We start from the raw sequence: 10,670 nt of genomic DNA, 5'->3' as shown, positions 1-10,670 counted from the left end.
TCAGCAGGATGCCAGGCACGCAGTCGTGTTATTGTTACTTTTCTTTGTTTTAAAGAAATTTAATTATTCAAGTCTTCCAGGAAACTTGCAAGGTGTCTTCAATCCTGGAACTTGCTGCTTCCCCCAGGGCACCAAAACCTCAGATCTGGCACTCTCCCAGGACAAGTGAAAATCTAGTCTTTCCTCTCCCGTGTTTGTTGAGGTTTGCTCAAACACAAACTTATTAAGGGGAGCACATTTTGCTGCAATGATTCATAGACAGTGCATGCATTTATCCTCCAGCTGTAGAAAATATTAGTACTTGCTCATTTTACCTTCCCTCCTTATGCCCAACACTGAACAGCACAAAAGGACAGACAATTAAACCAGCAAATTTTAAGTGTAGAGTTGACTTCACCCACCGCCCTCCCCAACAAGGAATGGTTTGGGTCAATATTTTCTTCCTGAAAAAAGGTCAGACCTAACTTACTGCTGCCAACCCAGAAACCTCTCAGCTCTTCCAAGCAACGCCTGTGCCTTTTTATGGAAATCTTTCAACTCCCTGAACTGGCTGCGCAGCCCCAGAAAAGTCCTCATTCTCATCAAGCTTCCCTGACAAATAAGGAGAATGACAGCAGCGGTGATAAACATTTTACATGGAGTTTATATTATACGCCAGGCTCAGCTGCCCCTATCAACAGAGCCCAAGCAAACAATGACATCACCCGCTAATTATCTTTTCATTCTTCTCCAGTAAGATAGCATGTTCTTCCCAAGTAAGGATTCAAAAACATGAATGCTATGAGTCTGGATAGGTTTCACTTCTCAGAGGCATTTCAAACTAATGTGTCACATTATTTACTGGATTTCCTAGCTGTTATTTTTACTCCTAATAAGATTACGGTTTTTTCTTTGTAGTAAGATCCAACTTATGCCATCTTACTCACTGGCATCAACCCAGTGCACGGAAGACTTGGCTCATATTCCCAGCATTGCCACAGATTCACTGTGACCTCTGTAACGTGCCAGTTGATACAGGCATAAAACTGAGATGAAGCTTATAACATGCTTACATTGAAAAGAAATGTGGAGGTTGCTCTATGAAGGCACAGTGTTTACTGCTCGTGGAAAATCCGTCCTAAATCCCAAAAGATGCTATGTAAATAAGGTACTTGGCTTTTATACTCTTGACCCTTGTTGGCACATATTTGATTTTGGTTCACAACTGACCCACGCCGGGAGCTACATCAATACAAAGATGTTCCCCCAAATTACCAGACTGGAAAATAGAAAAAACAGTTCCAACTGCCTTGGAGGGGAGGAACAAAGTAGCCCCTGAACCATGTTAATGCTAGGCACTGGTAGAAGAGTGCAATTGGGTTACATGTGCATGCCAGATGTCATGCAGACATATGAACAGGTTTCCCCACTCGCAAACCCTGACCTGCCCGTGCACCTCTGAATTTGGATCAATGAAGCAAGTCCTGTCCAAAGATGGGTGCACAGGGTGCAAGGCGCACAGTCCCAAAGCCTGGCATGTTGTAGTCAGTGGCCCCTCAAGGAAGAAAAAACAATCTGAATCGTTTGCCTGAACAGCAGGTACGGGAAGATGGCTCCTTCAGGAAGAGCCATTTTTTGGAGCAAGTCGAGTCACTGGCTGGTAGAAATGGGACAAAACCCACTCAATGTCTTGCACAGTGTTTGCAGGTTTATTCCATCACATTTTTGCACTACACCCTTACCAGTTAAACGACCTGAATCCTAAACCTCGTTCTTACAGTACACGCAGGCGATAATCCAAAACTGGGTGAAAACCCACTATTTTGCTAACCTGCAATTCATTATTACAATCTATATTGGATATACTGCCTTCCCAGTCTTAAACCTGAACTAACAAAGACCATAAGCTGTATTTGCATGGGTTTACTTTCCTGGATCAGGGCATTAGTACCCGGACATTGAGAAGGAACTGCAGCACACTCATTGTCAAGGCAACTCTAATGCAACTTCGTACAAATCTTACTAAATAGGTGCTAGTACATGTATAATACTCCAAGATGTTACCGTAATCATCTCTACACTTGTCAAAATGAATAAAAAACAGTACAGCACTGCTAAGCAATCTGTGCCCTCATGCATCGTTTAGCGTTAGAAATTGGGAACTGTGAATAGAGAGATGTTAGTTATTGCAAGCAGCATCTCTGAAGTCCTCTCTTTGAGACAAACAGCCACGAAAGAATGTGCCACTAGCATCTTTAGGCCAGGTTGACATGTATAGAAAGATACAGTTAATGGCTTCTGAAGTATCTGCATCCTTTGTGTTCTTCCGTACGAGTTCGCAGTGGAAATCCACAAGAAAAAAAAGACTTCACACGCTACAAAATTCCAAGTCTCTATTTTTAAAGAATCCAAGAAAGTAACTAACAACAGAAATTCTCTGCAGAAATACCTGAAAGCAAGCTGCTTCTTTTGTTTTGTTGAATAAAGGTCCAAATACCCAGATATCCACTGAGATACTGCCTCAGCTACCACCCCTGTGGGACCCAAACAATGCTTTCATCTTCACAACCCCTTTGCGACACAGGGAAGTCTTACCCTTGTGTGTAAAAGTGAGATAATGAGGTCAGAAAGATTAAGTGACTTGCCCAAGGTTTTGCAGGAGAAGGCCGAGGCAGAGCTGGCTATCGTCTCAGATGAAAAGCTTAACTTCAAGGCCCGCCACACAGTGACAAAGAAATTACAGAAATTAGAGGGAGGAGGCCTGCTAAGCCCAATCTTATCTGTTGCAGTGGTCACTTCCTTTTAAATTATACATAGTATGCGAACGATGGCCACAAACTAGAATAACTACCTACTTCACAGGAGTTGTATGGGCACCAGTAGGCTCGTCATCAGCTACGTATTTTACAGTGCATCGATCCGTATCCACATCGGAGTGAAATTCTGCAAGTTACTCTACTCACTGGTCACTATGCAAAGGGCACTAAAGTTTTTTCAGAAACTATTATTGCATCAGCTCTTACAGGAGGAGCACGATACTGTTCATAGACATTAGACATTAGGGCTGGAAGGCACCTCGGAAGATCACTGAGTCCAGCCCCCTGCCCAAGGGGCAGGAAGTCAGCTGGGGTCATAGGATCCCAGCAAGATAAGCATCCAAATTTCTCTTGAAGGCGTTCAACATAGGTGCATGAACCACCTCTGATGGCAGGCTATTCCAGACCTCGGGGGCTCGGACAGTGAAGAAATTCTTCCTCATGTCCAGCCTGAAATGGTCTTGCAGGAGTTTATAACCGTTCGACCTTGTCATCCCTTGGGGGGCTCTGGTGAACAATCGTTCCCCCAGATCCTGGTGAACACCCCGATAAACTTATAGGTGGCCACCAGATCACCCCTGAGCCCACGCTTTTCCAGGCTAAAGAGCCCCATAGCTCTCAGCCTGTCGTCGTAAGGTCTGTTTTCCTGACCTCTGATCATGCGCGTGGCTCTTCTCTGGACTCACTCGAGCTTCTCCACATCCTTTTTGAATTGTGGGGCCCAAAACTGGACGCAGTACTCAACCACCGTGAGTGCAGACTTACAGGATAGGGCCGGGTTCTGCTGCCTGCTCGGTCTCTGGGTAACCGTGGGCAAATCACTTCCCCTCTTTGTAGCTCAACTTCCCCAAAGCATGTGAATCAAAGGCATTTTACAAGTGCAAAGTTGTGTCACACATTTGTAATTTTCTGCGTGCTCCATGTTATATGGCATGAAGCTCCACATAATAATTTAGACAGGGTCTTGCTAAATTTAGACCAAACCAAATCCCTCTCTCAAGACTGCAGCTGGGACCTCTACCCACTCACTGCTCTGGCCAGGAACTTTGTCCCAAGCGCTGGTCTCTCCTACCAGGAGCATTCAGGGGATGTACATTGGCAGAATGATCATCTACTCATCTCTTCAGATATCACGCCCCTATTCACTCTAGGAGCCACATATCTGAAAGCCACATGATTTTTAACCATGTTAAAAACAGAAAACAAATCTGTGCCTCATCTGTTCTTCAGTGACCTAAAATATTTCACATAAATCTCTACAGAAAGTGCAGTGCTATATGTAAACAGGAAAAAAAATGGCATTTTCAGGACAAACAGCAAGAGGGCTTGCTAATACAGATGGAAAGAAAAAGTAATCTAAGGGGCAGAGCAACACATTCTGGGTTCAACTACCATTTCTTGCAAAGTAGCAACTACAATTGGTTTTCCGGCACCGTTAATTTTTTTGCAGGGGGCCAGAGGGAACACAGGAGAAGTTCAGCACTATGCTGAGTTGATTTCTACAACCCAAAAATTACATGTTCAACTGAAGTTACCAGTGAACCAGACTGACGAAGCACCGCATACCATTCACCGAGTACACGCTGAACAGCGTACATGACGGACGCTGACAAGAGCAACTGCATGCACTTGCCAAATGGAGAGCAGGGCATCCTCGTCAGCTCCTCCCATCAAAGCAGCAGCAAGACAGAGGGCTAGCGAGTGCCCGACGACGTCCTCTGTCTGTCGCACTACCTGCCTATTGCAAGCTGAAAGCAGTCAAACAGCTGTCACTGGGGAGATTTCCCAACTTCCCGTTTCGTGCCCTGCAGGAAGGAGAGGCCCCCGGCACCTCTTAAATCTGTGCGCACTATGAGTGTAAGGATGCACACACATTTTCTCTGACTTCCCACCACCATGAGAACCTGATTTGAGCTTCATTGTCAAACTAAAAAATGTAAACAATACTTGCCTGTCTGAGACTGAAGACCGCTTAAATCCTTTATCTCATGCCTTGCCCTGCCCCCCCAGATTTCACAGATGAATATCCTGAAACGACAGAACGCAGCCCCTAACCTTGCACGCCGTGAGGGGATTTCTAGACTGCTCTTGGATCCTATGGGAAGCTGCAAGGTCCTCAAGGTTGTAAAAAACTGAAACTAAATCTGCTTGAAAGGGATTTCCCACTTGGGCAACTTTAAATATCTAAAAATAGACCGAGCAACATTTCGGAACTGTTATTTGAGGAGGCTTTTATGGTTATAACTTTGACAACGGAGTATTTATTTAAACTCTTCTGGCTGAAAAAACTTCCCCAAGTAGCAATATTCACTTCCTTCTTTTTGACTTCCTGAAAGCCATCATTTTGGACAGAACATAAGAGGGGTTTTTTTTCCAGTTAAATTTAGACAGCACAGAGAAAAAGCTCTCTTCTTAGGATTTAGGAGACGCTGCATGCTGAAGGAAGCATAAAAGTCCCTTATTCTACCCGGTTTACCCTTCTCTACAGACAGCCCCACTCAGAAAAAAGCAGAGTAATCAAGTCAGGGATTAAATTTAGCTGCAAAGTTTTTCACTTCATATTTATAGTCAAAATACTTCTGGGAAAGTTTCAGGCAGGAGCATTACAAGACTGACTTATCATTTGGTTACAGGCTTTGCCAGTTAACTTCTTTCAAAATGAAAAAGAAACCAAGACTGTGAGCACTTGTGATTATTCTCCCACCAAGGACCCAGCCACTTTAGGATCCAAGTGTTTTAATTACTTCAAGGCACTCTTGTAAGTGTATTAGTATCGGTTTATACAGCACCAAAGGGCTACAGGCTTTGTGCACAGGCATTACCATGCAATAAACTGCCTGGCTTTAATCTGGATAACTGCATTATGCCCATCTGAATACCACCTTCATCTTCAGTCACACAGCATCATTCATTTCTATTCATAACCTTGCGTAGCAGTGCTGTTAAGCAGTGGTTGCATTACAGCAAAGTATGAAGTGATTTCTCAGCATGTTAAATATTTCTTCCAGCTTTGACATTTTACAAGAAAGCTGTTACGTTGCTGTTAATTTGCTATGGAAATAACAGAAGTCTTCAAAGGTATCAAAATCTGCCTGTTTAAAATGAATAGCAAAATGAGGCAAAGGGTAGATCTCCTATTTACCGGTCAACTGTTGCAATAAGGAAGTTATAAAACTAAAGAAGTTAAATACTAGCAATCATGAAATCCAGACCCACTGGATTTGTCTGTAGCAATGGGTAAATCTCACCCCCAGCATGCTGCAGTCTCTTACAGATGCAAGAAAATTGTACCTGCCTTCTGTCATGACTCTAACATAAAAATGCAGATTGAAACAGTAATTTGTAGCATACATCTAGGTACAAAAAGGACCGTTTTCCTTTAGAAAAATATAAAGAAGTTTTTTTGTATTGTTGCTGCCACAAAGGAAAATTTCTGGAAAGCAAAAGATACTCCATTTATGGGGGTATAGGTTGTAGCCATGTTGGTCTAAGGACATCGGCAGACAAGGTTTCTTGGATAAATCTGTTAAATATCAGATTTGATATTGAAATATCAGTTGGTCTAATAAAAGAAACTCTATTTATGGAGCATCCACAAAAAGTAAAAAAACCACTAGCTTTCTAGACAGTCAAAAAGCAGCAATCCCCACCCTGCTGAGATTACAGTCCAAGGACAAACGGGTACGCTTGGAAAGAGAAATGGTATTATTTTAATATATGTTTGTAAGACATTCTGCAGACAACATGACAGAGGTCTGAAAGAAGACCTATGGATCCAACTTAGCAGGGCCACTGAGCATGTACTTATGTCCACTCCTATTCAGCCAAGTGCTTAAAGCACATTTCTAACAGGTAAACACCCTTTTTAGACCTACCGCAATGAAACTGCTTAAATACTTTGCTGAATCGGGGCTACAGGAGCATAGCATTAAGGTGCCAGCTCCAGCTCCACCAGCTCACATGCTGTGAAAGAGTAGAGTATGTCTGAGGATCAGGTGAGTAGGAGGGCAATGTTACCTATGCCTCAGTCACGTGGTGTGGGATTTCAGCTGTAACGTTGCTCTGGCTTACCAAAATCATTTCTCTGGCCTCAGGAACCTGCTGCAGGCAGGAAACACACGAACTGAAATGGTCGATCGGAGAAGGGACAGTTCTGCTATAGGCTCAATCCTTTAAGGGGGGACCAAGAGAAGTAAGGACAGCGCTTGTTGCCCAGAACATCCTGCAAGCACTAATTCATCCTCAATCACCCCAGGCAAGTAAAGAGAGTTAATTTTATATTGTGGAAACCAAAGCATGAAGAAGTTATTTGCCCAAGGCCACAGAACAAGTGTCAGACAGTAAGCCTTGGAAATCCAACTCAATACACCATGCTGCTTCAGAGCGTCTTGCAATGAAAGGCTCGATCCCAATGCAACAGATATCTGTGCTACGTCAAACCAGTTACTGTAGTTGTGCACAAATGGATGTTTCTGACTGATTTTACATAAAAGAGTTCAGTGAATCTATATTTTCCTCGCCATATGAGGAGAAAAGGAAAGTTAAGATCACCATCACCAAGCTGCTGTTTTCAGAAGCATTTAAAGCAGAGAGCTCGAATCACTGTGATGTTCTACACAGTAAATTAAAACAATCTTTCTAGAGCCTACACCAGCTCCAACCCCTCTTTTCACCATCCTCACACTCCCTGCCAAAAACCTATAGCCACTTAGTTGAAAAAAAAAAAAAAAAAAATCTCAAATGAATCAGTAAAAAGTTTCTAAAATCGGCACGTGGGGGAGATGGATAAGATCCCATTACTGAAGAGATGCTGAGCACAAGAATTTCTCACTGACCTGAAACGTGGCACAAGCTCTTTCAAACATAAATGTCTCAATATAACTTTATATATCTGAAGAAGTCAGTTAATATTTGGTTGGTTCCCCTTCTTGCTGCTACTGGAGACGGAGTCACAAGTAACACCAGGCACATACGTGCTGCTCGGCTTGAAGCCGGCTGGGTAAGAACTGTGGTTTGCTGGTTTTGCATATCCGGATGAAATGTGAAGTACAAGACGCTTCCCTCCATGCAAGTAAGATTGTGACAAAAGACTTTTTAAAAGCAAGAGAAGTATTCCCTGACCGGCCTTAAACAAATAAGACCCTGGGGCTGGCTTCACACACGCATAATTCATCTGACTTGTGAATGAAGTTAGGAAGCAGCAATTCCCCCTCTGACTCGCTGTGACTGCAGGAACCAGCATTTAAAACATGTTTTTAACCTTGCGTGACACATTTTATAATTCATACACTTTCTCGCTTGCCTCCCCAATGCCATACTTTCACAACGGCCAGTCACATTTAAATATATGCTAGGAACATGAAAAACTCATACCTTGGCATACAAGATCTCTCATCAGTGTTAACAGCCCTACTGGAGGTTTTTCCAAGCTCCCTATGGGAGGACTGAAAAAAAAAAAAAAAAATATTGCAATTTAAGTATTTCAGAACACTTTTCAATACGTAAACTGTAAAGTAAGAATTAGACTTGAGTATGGTATACTATCAAAGCAGTCAAGCTCTTGGTTTGAATTTTAAGCCATTATATATAATTTCATACCACTGAAGAAACTCGGAGCAATTTTTGGCTTTTGGTATCAAATTACCCCAAACACACAAACTTCAGGGAGATTTCAAGACACCTTAAGAATGGCACAAGTTTGATAACATGATACTGTCTTCTCTTTTAGAGTCCCTTCCATCTCCCCAAGGACTGACTCTAGTCACCCTAATGAGCTCCCTATGGAGGTCCTTCCTATTGTGTTCACCACTGAAAGAGCCAGGTCAGCTGGAAAACTTGGATGTGAATATAGTTGAATTGTCCTCTACATTTGTGATCCTCTCAAATTGCCCATGGGCATTTTATACTGGATCAACAAGATTTGAGGAGGGGGGAATATAGTACAATACGGTTTTAGGGTATTCTTGTTTTATGACAGAGGATACGCTTAATACAACTAACAGAAGGTAGGAAACGAATCAGCAAGGTCATTAAGCTCCTCCCCGTAAAAGCACAATGTACTAGATACGGGTTTCCAAAAGCACAAAACGTCTTCAGATTGCAATGGAACGACATAATTGTATAGCTGGCTGCAACAAGCGGATGCTATTCTCAGCAGCTCTGGCCTCCCACTGCACATTCTTACATCACATTATACGAACTGCTAAACAGGCTGACATTGTACAGAAGTGACTGTGCTGTACTCAAGGAGTAAGACACGATCAGGAAGGGTTTACACTGCGTTTGCCTGACCCACTTTATGCTTTGTTCTAATATTTTCTCTCCCAAAAACTTCAAGGGTTTGGGGGTTTTTTTTTTCCTTTTTAACGTCAAATTAGATCCCAAGTCAGGGAAAGCCACGAATTATTACGCTGCTCTATCACCAGAGAGCACTCTGAAAATACAACAGAGCAAAACAGGACTACCATGCAGTAAACCAAAGGCTGAATTAGAGGAATACCATGATGTTGGCTCTCCAAAAACTGAATGCACAGACAGGAGTGCAACCCCCTATCCCAATGGAGCCAGGACAGGGTTTCAGAGGATTTCTGAATTCAGAAGGGGGAGATTTTGGGCTTCTGTTTTAGAAGGTAGCGGTGCATCTTTAAAATGAGCAAGCACACTTGCTCACTTCAGAACCGGGATTGGACTTAATACTGACCACCCACTTTTTCTTCCTTTCCCAACAAAAATACAAACATTTCATATTATCCACCAGAATTAGAAACTCTCCACATATTTCCTGTTTTTATTACAGCCCCTGAATTGGAAGCCCCCAATTACATGATGACCACAGCATTCATGCTCTGCCTTTTTCAAGAACTCCCTTTCTACCCCTCACGACTGTGGCGAGAAAGCTTTAAAGCAACTCAAGACAACCCAAAAACCCCAAAGTAACCTAACCCCACAAAATATAGTTTAAAAAATATCATAATGGCACCATTTGGGATTGACAGTACTGAAGTCCACTGCCTTTCAATACTGCTCTCTTCAAATGAATGAACATTATTACACAACACCAAAACTTGTCGAGAGTCAGAAACTGTAGTTTGCCCAGTGCCTCCTCGCAAGCAAAACTAAAGCCAATTTCCCCTTAGGATATACAAACAAGTGAATTTAGGAATTTAGGGTTAATAGTTCATACACTTTTATTAGGGATCAAATCTCCCTAGTCTTTGATAGGCCACCTACTACCTCAAGTCAAGTAACTTCCTGAGAGTGTGTTTTTATCTCAAACAGTGTTAAATTAGTATCTAGACTCCAACGAAAATCTATCTTTGGCTTTCATGCCCTGCATGTGGCTGCTGTGTTATATCCCTGGTAATCTGGATCTCTGCTGTTTATCTCCTCTTTAGCTACAGGGCTTTAAACTTAACGCTGAATCTCCTCCTGTTGGCTTCATCTAATATGCAGATTGTTGTACGGTTCGGCTCCATTTCCCGTCTCATTTCGGAGAAGCCTGCAGTGGTCTTCACGGAAACAGACAAAACACCTGTGAGCAAAATAGGTAGTGGGGGTTTTTCGAGTTTCCCAGGTCCCGAAAGCTCCTGGAAACAAACAGTACCGTCCAAAGTGAAGTGATGCACTTCAGTTCTTGGAATCCTGATCTGTGCCTCAATGAGCACGAAACTACTAAAAGAGAGAGAGAGGCTTCACCACTAAACTGCTGAGCTCCATGGACGACCCGAACGCACACCAGATGACTCTCCTTATGCCTGAAGAAGGGTGCCTGTGCCCGAAAGCTTGCCAAGAGCAATTTTTCCAAAGATTCAGTTGGTCTAATAAAAAGTGATCACATTTTATAGCCTCATCTGTCCACAAACTAGCTACTGGCTT

The 10,670-nt window shown here is 42.8% G+C and overlaps 1 protein-coding gene across 4 annotated transcripts in view; it reads right to left on the bottom strand.

Annotated features, from left to right (window-relative positions):
• RAP1A (RAP1A, member of RAS oncogene family) overlaps positions 1 to 10,670 on the bottom strand; it is a 60,408-nt gene that overhangs the window by 19,716 nt on the left and 30,022 nt on the right. For 2 of the 4 annotated variants that reach the window (XM_006035844.2, XM_006035843.2), the window contains exon 2: positions 8,169 to 8,239. The exons of 1 other annotated variant lie outside the window; for it this stretch is intronic. The gene's annotated coding sequence lies outside the window, so the exon portion shown is untranslated. Of the gene's footprint in view, positions 1 to 4,746; positions 4,805 to 8,168; positions 8,240 to 10,670 lie in introns of those variants that run through there. One more of the 4 variants, XM_025192016.1, reaches the window with a different exon arrangement.

The sequence above is a fragment of the Alligator sinensis genome, unplaced genomic scaffold (genome assembly GCF_000455745.1).
Source record: "Alligator sinensis unplaced genomic scaffold, ASM45574v1 scaffold589_1, whole genome shotgun sequence".
NCBI classification, from domain to species: domain Eukaryota; kingdom Metazoa; phylum Chordata; order Crocodylia; family Alligatoridae; genus Alligator; species Alligator sinensis.
This window is presented reverse-complemented; position numbering and strand designations above follow the sequence as displayed.